Source organism: Oryctolagus cuniculus, chromosome 15 (assembly GCF_964237555.1).
Source record: "Oryctolagus cuniculus chromosome 15, mOryCun1.1, whole genome shotgun sequence".
NCBI classification, from domain to species: domain Eukaryota; kingdom Metazoa; phylum Chordata; class Mammalia; order Lagomorpha; family Leporidae; genus Oryctolagus; species Oryctolagus cuniculus.
In genome coordinates this window covers 54,815,210-54,833,445 of record NC_091446.1, presented here as the reverse complement: position 1 = coordinate 54,833,445, position 18,236 = coordinate 54,815,210, and the positions used below count along the sequence as shown (strand labels likewise).

The window sequence follows — 18,236 nt, the reverse complement described above, 5'->3', positions numbered from 1 at the left end:
CTTTCAAAATTATTTTTATCTCTTAGCTCTGCCTCCACATTAATGTCAGCTTTCTCATCCCCAGGCTGGCTTTCAGAATCTGAAGACTGGAGTCTTAGTGACAAATCCTCAGTGGGTACAATTTCTGAAACTCTGCAGATGCACACTTCAGGACATGCATTTCGCTGTGTATTTTTTTAATCAAAAAGAAAGGCCACTGTAAACAAATAGTGAAACTTATATAACTAATTCAAGCTAAAGTGTTTACCGGTAAGCATACTAATATCAGCAATCTTCTTTGTTTTTTTTTTTAGGTATGTATTTGTCTTTTAATTGACACATAGTAACCATACATATTTATGGGTACAACATGACATTTCAATTTACACATGGAAATCAATGTATAATGATCAGATCAGGATAATTGGCATATCCATCACTTCAGACATTTATCAGTTGTTTGTATTAGGAATACTCAAAACCCTGTCTCCTAGCTATGAAATTTACTTCAAAATGTTATTAAAATAATTTGAATTAACAGCTGAAGAGATGGATAGGTATGTGATAAAGGAAATGTAATAGTGTTAATGGCTACTAAGAGCCTAGGTGGTGGGTGTTTAGTGAACAATTCTTTCAGCTTTGTTTTATGTTTGAAATTTTTGATAATGAAGTGTTGCAGGCAAAACTAATCCTGAGGAAAGAGTCTACTGGAATTGTTCAGGGCACAGCTGGAACAGGGAATGGAAAGCTGACATCTTGCAAGCAGAGTGGTTCCCCCAGAGAAAGGGGTAAAGCACAGACACAGCTAGCGGAGCCTGGTGCCTTGAGGCAGGCGGCCGCTCCAATTCTCCAATTTGACTCCCCTGAGTCTTCAAAACAACGGGGAGGAAGATAGTTTATAATCAAGTCTCTGCACTATGACACTACCCACCTTGCCCTTCACAAACCACAACCAGCAGTAGAATCAGATTTTTTCAGAGTTGATGATTTTCAAATTCACACCATGGGGAGCTGAAAAAATTAGAACAATAGGCCCGAGTTTGAGTGACCGGTATTTCAGAGTAAAGGCATACTTGTCTAAGGATGGCCTAGATACTGGCTTAAGAGTTTATGTCATTTAGCATCTGGCTCCTGAAAAGCCCAGATCCTACATTTAAAAAAATAGAACATTTAACTAAGGAATCTTGCATTAGGGTCTGCAGGTATTGCCTGGTTGATGTTAGGGTGGTTGATGGACGAAGCTTTTGCCTCCCCGCCAAGGAGGGAATCTAAGTAACTGTTCCTGAGTGCACAATTACATATTACAGCACAGTTGACTCTCCATATCTGCTGGTTGTTCATCCATGGATTCAACCAACCATAGATCGAAAATATTCAGAAAGTAAAATGCACCTAAACTGAAACGTACAGACTGTTTCCTTGTCATTATTTCCTAAACACTGGAGTGTTTTCACATAGTAGTAGGTATTATGAGTAGAGATGATTTAAAGACTACTGCAGGATGTATGTAGGTTGTGTGCAAACACTAAACCACTGAGTATCCACACGTTTTGGCATCTGTGGGAGTCTTGGAACCAAAATCCTCCACAGATACTGGGAGCAACTGTATATAATTTTGTGCTAAATTATTAAAAATTCCACATTTCTCTCTCTCTACTCTTCCTCCTCCTCCAACTTCTTGGAGATTGGATTTTATCAGGAATTTTAATAGTCAGCATTAGGAGGTAATACATTCTTGCTTAGAAAATTCAAAACATATTTGCATAGCTTTTAATTGACGGGAACATGAGGTCAGGTTTGCTAAATGAAGCAGTGTGTCCTCAAATTGGCTGAGAATCAACATATGTAAGCCAAGGCCATCTTGGCCTTCTGTCTTTTTCTATTTGATTTAGGAGCATCCTCAAGCTCCCCTATCCATTCCTGCACTACCACCTCCCACACATCAAAACCAGCAACTCCGGCTGCGTGTGTCAGTTCCAGGCCACAGCAGAGAACGAGCAATTCCAGGGCCAAAGTTCACAACTGTACCAAATGACTGGCAGTGGAAGAAACAGCCATAAAGGCTTTTCTGGGTCAATCTTTTTCCTCCAGATTTTTGTATATGGATTTTCTAGACAATAATTTCTGCAAGATCTACAGCAATAGTTGTCAAATTTTATTACAATTTTTTAAAAGTCCTGGGAGCCCTATATCTGAAACTCCTGCTCATTCCTTCTGCCTGGCCCTCAAAAGTCAAAAATATAAATTTAAGTAGCAATAATGAAAATAGCCTCAGCTAGCACTTACCTAGAACTTATTATACACCAGCCACATTGCTATTACCTTTATATGCTCATTTAATCTTCCAACAATTCAATGATGTGGTTGCGGCTAATATTTCTATTTCACAGATGAAAAATTAAGAAGTTGAGCATTTTCCCCCAAGTCTCATGGTTAGAAAGTAACAGAACTGGGGTCCCAAACCAGTGTTTTCAGCCACTGCGCTTTGAAATTGGAGACACTGAAAAAGTGTCTGCCCAGCATCACACAGGAGCAGGGAAGCTGGAATTTGCTACTTGAAACTCTGGATCCTTTTCTGGTATAGTAAAAATAAAACAGACATTTCCCACAAATAAGGAATAGAAGAGAGAATCAAACCAGAGTGTAGTAACTTCAGTTTTCCAATCCTCTACGGACAGTATTTGGCTAATGATCGTAAATTGTGTCTATGTGAGCACCAACTGTTTGAAAAGAACCCACAGATGTTGCCAAGTCAACTCAACCCCAATCTAGAAAGGTATCCAGTGAAGAAGGACTAGTGTTCCTGGGTGGCTGGTGTCTGACACTTCAGTGAATGAAAGATGCTGTATATTTTTGCCCCATTCCAGTTGTTTACATAGGTGGAGCCCCTACAATGGTCTAATTAAGTCCAATGGACACAAAACACAATGAGATTAACCAAATAAACATTAGACATGTAGTTTGTATCTGTGGTTTGCAATTAATAACCTTACATAGCTGATTCCATTTTGTATTTAAAATTTCCAAAGATCTACAAAAGTAAAGAAAATAGTATAACAAGTCCTATGTTCTTAGCACATAAGTTGGAAAATTATTGCCACTTTTTCATTCTTCCTTGGGTTGTTTTAAAAATAGGAATTGTGCCGGCGACGGGGCTCACTAAGCTAATCCTCCGCCTTGCAGCGCTGGCACCCCGGGTTCTAGTCCCGGTCGGGGCGCCGGATTCTGTCCCGGTTGCCCCTCTTCCAGGCCAGCTCTCTGCTGTGGCCAGGGAGTGCAGTGGAGGATGGTCCAAGTGCTTGGGCCCTGCACCCCATGGGAGACCAGGATAAGTACCTGGCTCCTGCCATTGGATCAGCGCGGTGCGCCTGCTGCAGCGCGCCGGCCGCAGTGGCCATTGGAGGGTGAACCAATGGCAAAAGGAAGACCTTTCTCTCTGTCTCTCTCTCACTGTCCACTCTGCCTGACAAAAAAAATATATATATAGAAATTGTAGGGTCATGCCCCAGGGGAGTCTCATTTAGTAGGTGATGTCCCAGAACTCTGTCATAGTTCTGCAGGTGATTCTGATGGGTTGCCAGACGAGGTCTGTCTTACCTCTGGGACTGGGAATGGAGGGACTGCATCTGCCTGATTAAGATAATGAAGCAGCCCTGGTGTGGACGGCATGGCATTTCATGACATACAGGAAGAAATCTAAACATCTGGAGATCTATCTGTCATGGCCCTGGCAGGAAAGAATTCATTCCAGATGATTTAAATGGAGAGGTGGCAATGACAGTATAGAGATGAGGGCAGCTTAAGGAAAAGTGGGAGTGGTTGAGGCATTTAGAGATAAGCAACAATAGAAAGTCATTACCAAGGGCCCCAGGGAGGAAACAGAGCGAGGAGGGGTCTACAAGACCTACATCCATAGATGGGGGCACTGCTTGCCGTGAGCCATAACTTGAAGCAATTGGGCACAGCTACTTCTATGGATGCCACACAGAGGCAAAAGGCTTAGTAGATGCACACCAGCCTCTCAAGCTCCCCACACTCCAGTCTCCTTTTAGGGCATCTCATTGGCCAAACTCAAATGGAAGTCAGTGGCAAAGCCAAGAGATGCTTTTGTGGGGATCAGCCTCTTAGGGCAAGGAGAAAGACAGAGATTGCACCTGGGAAGCAGGACAAGAAGGGAAATGGAGGCAGAGAATAATCAACCAGAACAGTCAATCCTTCCAAACTCTGAAGTGAGAGGAAATGGTTGACTCTTCCTGATGCTTCTTAACCCTAAAAGAAGTCAGGTTAGGAACAGAGGGATTGCCGAATGCTTGGTCCTTGCAATCGAAACCCCATGTCACGAGTGGCACTGAGTTTGCTTTAGTGTAACAGATGAATGTACTTCTTCTCTCGAAGTCAAGCTGTGCTCCATGGGGGCTCATGTTTAAAGGCTGTAATCATTGCCTCTTTAAGTTGTCACAGTGGAGAAGACTGGCTGAAAAAAAATTTTTTTTAAGTTAACATTACTGATGGGTCACAGAGACTTAGTTCTCAGTGAAGTGCAGTTAAAGGTGATTACTTTCTTGTTAGTATTTATTCTCAATTTAAACACTAAATGGACAATGTAGGGGTTCTGATCACAAAAAAATTTATGGAGCCCATTTTCCCCTTAAAATCTTAAACTCTATTATTTGCAAGTTGTTTAAAAGCTAGCATTTCAGTTTTCAAAGCTACAGTGGCATTTATTTTCTGGTTAAAGAGCAAGAGAAGAAAAACAGCTCCCCAGGTTGAAGTCAATGTATTGAACTCCTTCTCCCCAAGAGAACTATCCATACTCAAGCACGTACCTCTAGACTCTGGAAACAGGTGGAGCGATGTAACTCCACAGATTTCAGGCAGCAGTGACCTGAGAATCCAAACACGAGACAGAGGAGCCCAGGAAGGGGGTGAAATTCTGAGCTGTCTCCTTTGGGAGGCTCACTGACTAATTGAAGCGCATCCAAAGGAGGGGCCATCAGAATGAATGGGCGTTTAGGGGACCTGACTGTTGTTTTCGCATTTCTGAAGGAATGCAGAAACTAATTACAGGGTTTCAAAGAGCAGACCCAGAACCAGCCTTCATAGGAAAACCACTTTCATCCTAGAAAGAAAAAGTTGATAACTGTATGATTCACTCACTGCCTCAGTGCCTAACTCTGTGCTTGACATATAAAGGGCACTCAATAATATTCACCAAACGAATGGCATTAACTGGCACTTGTCAATGGTGAAACTTGCTGTGGTCAACCTAGAGAGCTACTTGTCATTGACTTTGGTATTCACTTCCCAGAATTTAAAGTCTGGTTCAGCGCTTGTTGGGAACATAGTGGAGAGCAGCCCTGTGTCAGATAGAACATCAGATCTGTTCTGTTACTGACACTTGGTCCGGGTGGAGGGTAAGAAAGGTATCATGGCAAATCCATCCTTATCCCTGAGGTCAATAAGGAGTGTCTTTTTAAATCCCTCTGGTGTAGTGGATCAAGCTAAAGTAAAGACAGTAGAAACAAGAAGTCAACGGGAGGGTCACCTGAGAAAGCAACTGCATAGCTTCACTTGGTGGAAAAGGACTCAGGGGTTGAGTCCTCTTGCAGCCTGTGGCTGGGAGTCCAAGACAAAAGGGGTTCTGCAAGGTGCAGGCAACAAGAAGGCCAACACGATTACTTAGAAGCTGATTTTTAGGCACCCAAACAAAATCAATCCCTGCAAAGTTCTAAAGGTAACAAGCAAGAAAATGGATCCATTGTTTCTAGCCCCAGCGATCACAGCATATGTAAGTGTCTCCCTCCACCCCATCCACCAAATGAACACCTTCAATATCCTCTTGATTTTGTATACAGTTAATTAAAGAATGCAGCTTGATTGCTCATCTCATCTGTTCTATAGTTGTGAGTCAATGTATGGAATTTACACTCTGGCTCTGGCTCATCTCTGAGCATTCAATTTAGCAGGGAAATTTTCCTTTTTTCTTTATACTTGGGGTCCTAGCTCTTTAAATTCTATCCTTATTGGCAGGCTGTTGTCATGGAGAAAAATAACTTTAAGTAGCTCTTTGGAAAGCTTTGAGATGCTGTACCCTGCTATTTAAAGATCCCTCAGTAAAGCACAAAGTACAGTCTGCTTCCATATAAGGCCCTGCCACTCCAAGGCAGGAGTGTCACTGGGGCTTGGTTCCATGTGCTCAGAGCAGTGTAAGACATGCCCCAAGCATCTGGGGATCACATACACTAAACATGTCTCCCCAGGTTGAGAAGAAAAAAAGGAAAATCAGAAATCAGAACTCTGCTCTCTGAAATCTTTGGCTGACTTGGGTCCTAAGACATTATGAAGTAAAACAAATGAGACTGGTCAAATCTTAGAATTATCTATTTTGCCTCCCACCTAGAGTATTTGCCTTCATGTGGCCTTGGACTAAAGTGCCTTAATCCACTTCCCTGGCACCACCCAGTCAAATGTAAGTATCTAAAACGTTTTTTCAGTTCAAGTCACAAGCATTTACTAGACACATAAAATGCACCTGGTTCTTGGTTGGACACTAAGGGATACCAAAGTAAAGAATGAGGTCCCAGTAGAGTAAGATTTGAGAGAAATGACAACAGATGAAATGCAAAGCAATACAAATATGTGTGCTTCCCAACACAGGCTCATCAGATTTAACTGTGGAACTACTTTAAAACACACATTCTCAAATCACTGCATCTCACTCACTGACACAGGATCTCCAGGCATAGGCCCAAGGATATGCAGAGCTCTGCCATGTGTGCATACCTCACACATGCAGAACCTCAGCCTTCTTACCTATAAAATAAGGCTTCTGATGTCCTTTCTCTAACACTAAGATTTTGCTAGGTAAAGTGTCAATGTGTGTGATTTCCATTTAGATAATAATCAATGTAAAATGTCAGGAAGGGCTTCACGGGCAATGTGAGACTTGGAAGCAAAAAAGCTCCAATGACCTGGACTTCAAGAATCACATACCCTTGGCCGGTGCTGCGGCTCACTAGGCTAATCCTCCGTCTGTGGCGCTGGAACTCTGGGTTCTAGTCCCGGTTGGGGCACCGGTTCTGTCCCGGTTGCTCCTCTTCCAGTCCAGCTCTCTGCTGTGGCCCGGGAAGGCAGTGGAGGATGGCCCAGGTGCTTGGGCCCTGCACCTGCATGGGAGACCAGGAGGAAGCACCTGGCTCCTGGCTTTGGATCGGCACAGCATGCTGGCCGTAGCAGCCATTTGGGGGGTGAACTAACGGAAGGAAGACCTTTCTTTCTCTCTGTCTCTCTCACTGTCTAACTCTGCCTGTCTAAAAATAATAATAAAAAAAAAAGAATCACACATAACTACTCAATAATTAGGATGAGTATTAGTCTCTTTTTTTAAGGGTGAAGAGAATAAGGAACTCTAGCTGGAGCAGCAGATTTTGAGTAAACACACACAGGCTGTAAGGAATGTGACGTGTTGGGCTCAAGGAAAGAAACCACCTTGCCTCTGTTGGGGAGAGAGAGAGAAGCTTGGAGAGCTAGGGTAGGGTTGGATTGTCCAGTTATTGTGCCAATTATTTGGCTAAAAAAGATTTCCCCCCTCCCTCTAATCAAATAGATCATTTCCTTGATATCATACACCATTGAAATGGACCCCATAACATTAATTATTCAAGCAAGAGCTCTCTGTCTTCCTGGACATGAAGAATGCAGCTGTCATTGCTTTCCCTTCCTTCCTTCCTTCGTTCCTTCGTTCCTTCCTTCCTTCCTTCCTTTCTTTCCATTTTTTTAAAGATTTGTTTATTTATTTGAAATTCAGAGTTACAGAGAGGCAGAGGCAGAGAGAGAGAGAGAGAGAGAGAGAGGTCTTCATCTGCTGGTTCACTCCCCAGCTGGCCACAACGGTCAGAGCTGCACTGATCCGAAGCCAGGAGCCAGGAACTTCTTCTGTATCTCCCACACAGGTGCAGGGGCCCAAGGACTTGGGCCATCTTCCACTGCTTTCCCAGGCCACAGCAGAGAGCTGGATTGGAAGTGGAGCAGCTGGGACTCGAACCAGCGTCCATATGGGATGCCGGCGCTACAGGTGGTAGCTTTACCCACTACGCCACAGCACTGGCCCCATGCTGCTTATATAGTTGATCTGCTTCTTACATAGTTGAGCTGCTTCTTGCATAGTTGATCTAATTATGCCAGGGCCAATCGTATACAACACAATCCTATTTCAGCGAGAAGGAAGGCCCAAGTCCATACCCACAGCTTTAAGAGCGATGAAGTTTTTTTGTCCTGTGGGATCAGAAGAGCTGAGTCACAGCCAGACCTCACTTGCAAGAGGAATCAGAGCTCACCATCTTGCTCATTGCAGATGTGTTCTATTCCCTTCTGGAAGGTCAGCCCATTCTTCAGTGCACTCGTGGCTGGATCTAATTATGCCCACGCTCTGGGGAGGTGTGCATGAGGAAAAGAGAAGAGGCTGGACATAGTTCAGTGGTTGGGGACCTAGAATGTTTTGCCTCAATGTCTAAGTATGCGCCCAAGCATTTCAAAAGGAACCTTATTCTTGGTTTCAGTTCATTTAGATTTGAGACCAAGGGAGTCACTTAAATTGTCTTCCTTGTTATCAAAGAAAATATGTTCCCCTTAAAAGAGGGCTTTTTCTCTTTTTTAAATAGTTTGCCTTATTAAATAGATAGATTAGCTTTTAAATGAACGGCTTTAGAACTTGGATTATTTATCTATTTCACTATTTGTTGAACATCTAACATGTGTAGCCAGGCACTGAGGCAGTTACTTACCAGTTGGTAGAATCATGGATTCCAGGGCATAGGAATGCGATGAGGCCTAGGAATCTGATTTTAGCATAGCTCTTGTTGATTCTGAACGATCAGACTGTGCTTTTAGAAAGACAAATCCAGAAAATACAAAGATGAATGAGGCAATATTTCTACTTTGAGGAATTTATAGTTACTATCTCATGCATGTCAAGTAGCTAAATGCATTTTTCTGCTTCCAGTTTTCTTCCCTCTTCTCTCCCCCTGCTTACCCACTCAAGGCACTGGTGGGTATAAAGACGAAAGAGAAATCTCCCTGCCCTCTAAAATCACGTGTTCACGAAAGTTCATCCAAGTTCACATTTGCATGGCAAGGTGAGCGTGCTCCGTTTCAGGCCCCCTTGAGGACGCTTTCCTGGTGCCTGCTGAGGTGCTGAGGACGGATGCTGGCACTGGAGACCACCCATCTGTGATAGTCCAAGCCCCAGGAGCATCAACACGCTGAGTTGTGAGAATTCTGCCAGAGTCCATGCAAGTAGAAAGGAATCAAAGTCGGGCACTGTGTGTCTCTGAAATCTGCTATGTAAACAGAGAACAATAAAAATCTCAGGTAAGGACATTGCTTGATCTACTGTATTCTCTCTTCCCTAATTCCTGTTATTCTATGCCTTACCTGTTTCTGTTCCTTATCTATCTTTTTAACATTCATTCCTTTATTTATGTGTTTTTACCTGCTTTTTGTCATCTTTACCCCTAAGATAAAAGTTCCACACAGACAGATATGGTGCTCTTGTTCCTCATAGTATTCTCACTGCCTGTCACAGCATCTTGGACTTCCAATACTTATGAAATGAATGCATTAGTGAAAAATGTTAACTACTTGGTTAACCACCTATTAACTTGGCTTTTGGACACAATTACTTAAAATCTGCAACTATCCATCACCAACTGTCCTTTCATCAGGTCCATGCTGCATGTCGCTGGAGAAATGATGTCAGGTGTGAATATATTCAGAAAATAAAATGCATCAAACCAAGAATCAGGCAATCGAGAAAAGAAACAAGACTCCAACGTTTACGGAATTAAGCCTCTGGTTTGTCTCACAGTCAGGGAAGCTGATTCATTATCAACTGTCACCCCCTAGTGGTAAACAATGTATGTGTCAGGTCTCCACATTTCTGGTCAGTTTCAAAAGCAGATCAAGATGCCAGAGGCTTCCACAGAAAAACGCTTTTGCTACCAATCTCATGCATTTGAAGTACACACACTACACACGCATTCATGCACATACACACAGGTAAATTTATAAGGAAAAATATTTAAGAGTTACATCTTAAGGGCAGGCATTGTGGCATACATAGCAGGTTAAGCTGCCACTTGGAATGCCGTATACCAGAGTGCCTGGTTCGAGAGCCTACTTCTTCAGTTTTGATCCAGCTTCCTGCGAATGCTCCTAAGAAGAACCAGTGAGGCCCAAGTACTTGGGTCCCTGCCAGCCACATGGGAGACCTGGATGAACTTTCTGACTCCCAGCTTCAGTCTGGCGATTATTATTATTATTATTATTATTAGCTCCGGATATTGCAGCATTTAGGAGACTGAACCCGTAGATGAAAGATTTCTCTCTTTCTTTCTCTCTCTCTCTCTCTCTTTCTCTCTCTTTTGATTAAATAAAGTTTGACCATCTGGATGGTTCCTACCTTATTGGAAACATACTTAGAGATGAAAATAACTTGCTTAATACTCTTTTTTTCTAAGAAAGCATTAAAACATTTGTCCCCAAAAACTGTAAAACTGTAAAAGAAAATTGATTTCTTATTTAAAATATGACACTCACTTTATGACACAAAAATAATTTCCAGAAAGCAAGAAAATTATGATGAAGTTATCCTAAAGCTTGATGTAGGTCAACTTTTTAACATAGATTTTGGTAAACTACATGTTATTTTTTTAAGTCAGTTAAATTCAGCCAAACTGTCAGTTAGTTACAAAAACATTAGTTGCAAAAACAGCCAGTTGCTTAAATGAATTCAACCACATTTCCCTGCCTCCACCCAATCCTGCCCCCTAAAGCACCCACAGCCACACACACTCACATATTCATTTCTAAGAGTATAGATTGAGAAAGGCGTCTTTAAATAAACCATCCTGAATGATCTCTAATTCTGAAATCGTTGAGATGAAGGCATACATTTTCTAAGATGTGCATTTAAATTGGGTATTTGACTGCTAGCTGGAGAGAGTTTATAGTGGCATATAAGTGAAAGTATATTGAGAAGTCTATCTGCTTATAAAACTTATTGGAAATACTTGGTATATGTTGTATCAACTACATTGATTTGGAGCACTAATTATGCACCATGCATTGATCCGGGCATTTAACCCTCCTAACCAACCTATGAAATAGACACTATTATCTCCATTTAGAGATATGTCTGCTCAGAAATATTAAATTCCTGGCACAAGGTTACCAACTGTGGCACTAGGTCTTACTAGATTCTAATAGATATCCTTTTAGCATTGACTTTTTCAGTTAATTGGTTTCACGCAACAAGCAGCAGGAACTTTAGTAAATGCAATGACATTGGTCACCAAGGGTACAGGCAAGATTCAAAAAGCTTCAGGAAATATTTATCTCTGGCCGAATAAAAACATCTTGGTGAAAATCTTCTGTGTTAAAGAATTAGTAACCCTAGTTAATGACTAAGGTCTTATAGGGAATTGAAATTATCCTTTTTAACTCTGATTTTTTAAGTGTGCTATTAAAGATAATGTGAACATGTTCTATACTTTTTTATATAACTAAACGCCAATTATTACTCATTATTTGCCAGGTGCATTTTTCTACCTTTATTCAACCACCAAAACCAGCAAGTTAGTTTAATTAATTAAGGATTTCAGTTACTTTAGTACCAATTAGCCAAGATTTTATTATATTTAATTTGTGTACTTGTCAGAACTTTCCCCTCTGGAAGACAGTCTCATGGTCTGAAAAATTGGCTGCATCCTGATGGGACTGCCAGTTATATCCTAATTGTAGTATCTTCTGTAATACACAAGATGGCTGTGGCTCCTTTAATCGCCCATGAGTGGACCTCACAAAGATGTTCAGACCAGTATATCAGTAATGCTGGTTAAGGGAGGGAAGTAACAGTGTAAAAGTATTACAGTCTAGAAAGGAAAATACCTGAAGTAAAAAGTTTGATGAGCCTCGGATGTGAATTCCTTATCTTCCTATGTAGGAAGCATCAAGAAAAAAAAAAAAAGACAAAACACTGTAGAACTATCAGAATCACCATATTTCAGCTGGCCATTCATCCACTTTGCTTACGGGGAACTCAAAAAAACAGACTAAGGCAACACATTAAAATTTTTTTTCAGAGGCTGGCACTGTGGACTAGTAGGCTAGGCCTGTGTCTGTCACACCGGCATCCCATATGGGCATCGGTTCGTGTGCTAGCTGCTCCTCTTACAATCCAGCATTTGCTGATGGCCTGGGAAAGCGGTAGAAGATAACCCAAATGCTTGGGCCCCTGCTCCTGCATGGGATTGGCTCCTGGCTTTGGATTGGCCCAGCTGTGGCTGCTGCGACCATCTGGGAAGTGAACCAGTGGATGGAAGACCTTTCTCTCTGTAACTCTACTTTCAAATAAATAAATAAAATCTATTAAAATTTTTTTCTTGCTGTGGGAGGATTTAGATATTATCAGGCATTTGGATGGATTGAGGCTGTAAGGATTCATAGTAAAATTACTTTCATACCAGTTAGTAGAATGGTGAGAATTGGGACTGGTTTTTCATTTCTGGTCATCAAACCATTCCAAATCTCCCAGTATCTCACTATTATTGGCTACATTCTGTCTGTTAGTCTCTGAAAAATGGGCTACAGCATTTCTCAGCATTTAGGACTAAGACACTTGCACATTATGATTTAGATCTCTATGGCTCTTTCATCACTCAATCCCTACCTCATGAAGAACACTAAAAGACAGATAAACATCTCTAAGGCATCTGTGAGGCAAAAAAGAACCTTTTCATTGAGCATGCTGTCCAGAAGGTTAAGTTTATCAGAGAAAAGTTACCTCCAAGCAGTCAGAGACCTGGACTCTGGTCTCACCAATTCCTGTAAGTCCTCTTTCCTCTGTGGGTCTCAGTTATTTCACCCACCAGATTCAGAAATGCATTCATCTGCAAGTGTGGACAGCCACGGTCCAATAATCCTTCCCAAGTCTCCTTAGTAAGGCCTGTAGAAGGAGAAAATGCTCAGGATCACCAGCCATCAGAGAAATGCAAGTCACAACCATGACAAGGTTTCACCTCACCCGTCAGAATGGCTCACATACAGAAATTAACAAACAACAAATGCTGGTGAGGATGTGGGGAAAAAGGTACCCTGGTCTACTGTTGGTAGGAATGCAAACTGGTGCAGGCACTGTGGAAGACAGTATGGAGATACCTCAGAAATCTGAATATAGAACTGCCATACGATTGAGCCATCTCACTCCTGGGAATGTACCCAAACCAAAAGAAATCAGCATATCAAAGAGTTATCTGTACCTCCATGTTCATTGCAGCTCTATTCACAATAGCTAAAATATGGAATCAACCAAGATGTTCATCAACTGGTGACTGGATAAAAAAGTTATATATATACTATGGAGTACTACACAGCTGTAAAACAAATGAAATCCTGCTTTTGCAACAAGATGGACATAACTGAAAATCATTATACTTAGTGAAATAAGCCAGTCCCAAAAAGACAGGTGTCATATGCTTTCCCTGTTCTGAGGTAAGTAAGAGTACCTGAAATGTAATATATTGGAGTGAAAAAGACATTTGGAAATTTGATGATTGTTTATAGCCCTTGTCTCTTCTGTAGAGGAACAGTGGTTTTGTTTGTTTTTGTCTCTTCATACTGTTTGTTGAACTCTTTTACTTAGTGTAGGGTTAACTATACAATCATTAAGTAAGCTGAAATAGGCCTTTCTAAAAATCAAGAGTGGGAATGTGAGAGGGAAGAGGAGGAAGGATTGGCACATGGGCAGGAGGGAGGGTGAGGGGGAAGTCTCACTATGTTCCTAAATCTGTATATATGAAATACATGAAACTTATATAACTTAAATAAAATTTAAAAAGAATAAGCCCTAATACCCCATCACTTCGTAAGATCAATTCTCTGATTTGTTTCCATCAGGCACTTTGCCCCCCTCCACAATGATCTCATTTATTTGTTTACTTATTTACTGTTCCCCCCTTTTTGGAATACAAACTCCATGTATTCAACAAAGTGCCTTATTCACTGCACTCAGGGAGTCTAGAACAGGGCTTCATTTATGGGAGGACTCAAGAAGTAATGTTGAATCCATAAACAAATGAGCTATCCCAATAATACTGAACACATGAAAGAATGAGGGTTTGATTTATGAGTTCTCACTCTTCTGAACAAGTTGCTTCAATGTCCCCTGTGAGCAGATGAGTTTGTGGGAAGAGATTAAAATGGCTCAAGAGGAGGCTGCTGAGTTTCTGCTATGCAACAGCGACACTAGTTTTGTCTTGATTTCTATTATACTCCTTTGCTTAAGGATGAATGTTCTATTTCACTGTCCTTGAACTGATGCTGGCCCTCCTTCATGAGGGACAAGCTCAGTGCAGTTTTCTGAGCAAGTGAGGTCATTACCTGGTTTCAGAGCTTGCCCTGTTCCTCGATATTCTTGATGCTCAGTCCCTCCCAGCTCCAGGTGCTGTTAATATGCCAGAGAGGAAATGCAAGGAGGCTCTTGGGCTATTGAAACTCCAGAATGAATGAATTAATCAATCAGTCCCTTCCTGAAAGAAGGTACTTACATACTGAAGTGACCACATGTAGTCTGTGAGTATCTAAGATTGCACAGGAATACCCAAGGCAATCTTCATAAGCATTATGATTTAGTTTAAGACCAGCACCACCAATGTTCTCCATCCATAATCTAACTTTGTTTCCCATTTGATTCTTCCCCAATTTGGAGAAGGACTTTAAAAAATAAATAAATAAGGTTTGGTGTGCTGCAGGATCATTGAGCAATCATAGCTGAAAGATATCTTACTGATTATCTAATCCAATGTTTCCCAAACTCATCTGAATGTAACAATAACCCAAGGTGCTGGTAAAATATCATTTCTCAGGCCTCACCCTAATGGTTTGGATTCAATAGGCTTGAGTGAGACTCAATGTATGTTTTTTAACAAATGGCACAAGTAATTCTTATGTTCAAGTAACACCAGTCTAACTCAACCCTTTCATTTATCAAGTTAAAAAACTGAGGCTTAGAAAAGCCTGGGTATACATCTGGGTCATACAGCTCACTAAGGACCAATTCCTTGACCTGGATTTTTTTCCTTATGACAACCTGCATTCACTAAATCCCCATCCTGTTGAAGAAACAAACAAGCAAAAACAAACAAACAAACAAAAAAACTAGGTAAACATACACAGCAAGGGAACTGAGCACCCAAAAATTGCTTTAACTTTCTTGGTATTTACAATGAAAATACAATTTGACCTCTTTCAATACTCCCTCATTGGGACACATCTTTTCTCAACAATACTCATATTGTGCATGTGCTCTTTGGCCATGCCTTACAGTTCTGTGGAGTTGGCCTTCAGCCTCTTAAACCCTAATCTGGAATCTCACCAAGTATCATTTGGTTTATCTGGCGAGTAAAGAATCTAGCAAGGTAGGTGTTCAGAGCAGTGTTTTTCATCATTGGGAACTAAAAACAATTACTAATCTGTCTTCCCTAATGCAGTCCATCTGTGCATGAGCAATTTGTTTGACTTCACCTAAGAGGGACATCATATTCTCCATATATTGACATGCTTAATACTTGCAATCAGAGACAGAAATATCCAGGCAGCCCCAGTTCTTACAAAACAGAGCTGAAAGCAGGTGATTCAGATGACTTTAGATGACTCATACTACTTTGATGGCCAAAGCTGGTTAGTCATATGTCTACTCTCTGAGGGAATCCATCGCAGGAACCCAATTTCCAGGGGCCTCCAAAGGCTCATTAAACTTCTTAGGAACTCAGTTCTATGTGAGTTATCCCAGTCTTTTCTTTCACCCTGTTTTTATCCCTCTTCAAAGAAATCCAAGTAGAACCCAGAGATACCGGGCAATAGGTCCCCCAGGAACAGCTCATACTCCAGGGTGAACTTGGGCTTCAGTTTGGTTTATTTTACTACTAATCTGGGTTTTCAGGGGAAACCCAAAGTATGGAGTGACTTTACTGTGGACAGATCCTCAGGTTTGCTAAGCCTCATGATGAATGAAAAGTGAGTAGGAAGAAAATGCCTGATTTGGGTTTGCTGAGAGAGAACTCAGTATAAATTTTAGGTCTTAGAATATTCTAGGGATGGAACCTTTTTAAATTTGAGGTAAAGAAGTTGTTTTTCATCTCTATTCTCTTCAATCTTATGGAACTATTTGAAAGTCTCTTAGGCCTTGAAGCATATCTTAATTGGTGCTTGCACAATTTTTCACCTGTCATTATAATAATAGTAGCAGTAGTAATAGTTGTTATCATTGATTATTTTTATTTTAACCAACAGCAATACTGAAAACATGGAGGTACTAATTTGCTGGCAATGATCTTAAAAAGCAGTGGTCTTTTAAGGAATTTTAAAATATTCATTGTTGAAGTGAGGAACATAGAACTTCAGAAAATGTCAACTGTCAATTTCTCTTTGCTAAGTTGGGAAATGCCAAGGTGGCCACTTCAATGAACTCCTTCCTGAAAAGCAGACTCCAAGACAGAAAAAACCAACATCACTCAAGCCATAGAAGCAGCACTTACACTGTTGTCAGCCTTAAGATTAGTCCATGCTATGGAAGATTCTAAGAGTTGGGTCAATGAAGTATTGGTTCAAATGCCTGCTGGAGCAAATAACAGATGAGGCCAAATGGCAGAAGAAGTATGGGAAACATGAAAAATGTCCTGAAATATCTTATTTGCCCCCTCAGCTCCCAGTAGTGCTAATCTGAGCAAAATCTGTGCTCTGCTCACAGAGTCTGTGTTCAAAGAACCACGGCATGCAGACTTAACCCGCATCCACTCATGGGCAATACTATCACACACACTAAGTGAAGATAAAGTCATAGAAAGCCAGACAAAAAGGCAGCTGGAAGATCTTCTAACACTTCATTTTTCTATGTGAGAAGTGATTTGCCAAGATCACAGTATTTGTGACCAACCACATATGACCTCAGGTCTCCCATTCTTTCCTCTATACCAAAGTTTTTTTAAGAGTCATTTTTAGATCTTGCTATCACTATTGGCGTCTCTTTGCTGGGTACTTAAACAACGAATGAACAGACAAAAAAGAACAAATATTATTTAAGCCTCCCTAGTAAAATGTCAGGATGGAAAACTTATGAGATGGTTCTGTTATCAAATCTTTCTTAAGATATAACATGTTCTTATTCCATTCTTATATCCAAGATTAATCCTTTCCTTCACTTTGTCTTTATCATGGACAGATTATTTTTACTGCACATGCCATTTGTACTAGAGATGCATCATAAACATACACTCCCATAAATATACCAGAATCTACATTCCAGCATAAATTGAATCTTTCAAAAATAGGGTGTAACCATCAGTAAGAGATTAATTTAAAAAGTAACAATAGAGATATAGGTAGACACGCTGTTGTTCACTAAACAGGAAAGATCTCCACTTATTGACATAAGTAGAGATATTCAGGATGTGTGATAAAAATCAGACAAGATCAGTAGGTATGTATATAAGATGACTCCAAGAGAGTTTGCTTGTTTCTAAATGTTTATATGCACACATTTGTATTTTCTGCAAAGAAAATTCTGAAAGGATACCCAGGACAAGTACTTCTTTTACTATTAGTATTATTAATTGATAATAATATCATCAGTATTAAGAAAGAGCAGGTTGAGGGTGAGGAGCCATTGTGTTTTAAGTCATGAGCTGTTAGCCAAAATAAATAGATCTGACCTATATGTAAGAAATTGGTCTTCCCAGGCAGGGCTGCAGGAACTGCAAGAGAGGAAATGTGATAGAGATAGATGGGGAAGCACTTGACTTTTGCCAGTTGCTTTGGTTTTTCCCTTTGGCCAAACACATTAAGAGCATTTAAGAGGAAAACACTATAATTACATCCTGCATGACAAATAAAAACAACAGTAAAATCATAGACTTAGATCCTTAATAGTTATTATCACCTCCTTCGAAGCTGGGTGTGACAGCCACTCATTCAGGATTGCACCTAAGGCCACACCTTGTTAGTCATATTACATCTTGTCTGTCAGGTACCTTCTTCTTGGTGTTTCAGCAGAAAGAAAAATAACCAAAGAAATTCCACCCAACAGCCTATCCAGGTTAACTGAGTATTTGCATAGATGCAGAAACATTGCCAGTGCCTGTTTCTCCTTCCTTGTCAGTGTGCATTTTGCTGATGGGTGATGAATAACTGTTTATAGTTGTCAC

General features: G+C 40.8%; 1 protein-coding gene across 5 annotated transcripts in view; it reads right to left on the bottom strand.

Annotated features, from left to right (window-relative positions):
• Nucleotides 1-276: 276 nt before the first annotated feature.
• ZNF365 (zinc finger protein 365) overlaps nt 277-18,236 on the bottom strand; it is a 157,654-nt gene continuing 139,694 nt past the window's right edge. For 2 of the 5 annotated variants that reach the window (XR_007910898.2, XR_011382410.1), the window contains exons 4-5: nt 12,821-12,982; nt 8,909-9,314 (exon numbers count right to left, since the gene is read on the bottom strand). The gene's annotated coding sequence lies outside the window, so the exon portion shown is untranslated. Of the gene's footprint in view, nt 4,454-8,762; nt 9,315-12,820; nt 12,983-18,236 lie in introns of those variants that run through there. The other 3 variants (XR_011382409.1, XR_007910897.2, XM_051823291.2) reach the window with 3 other exon arrangements.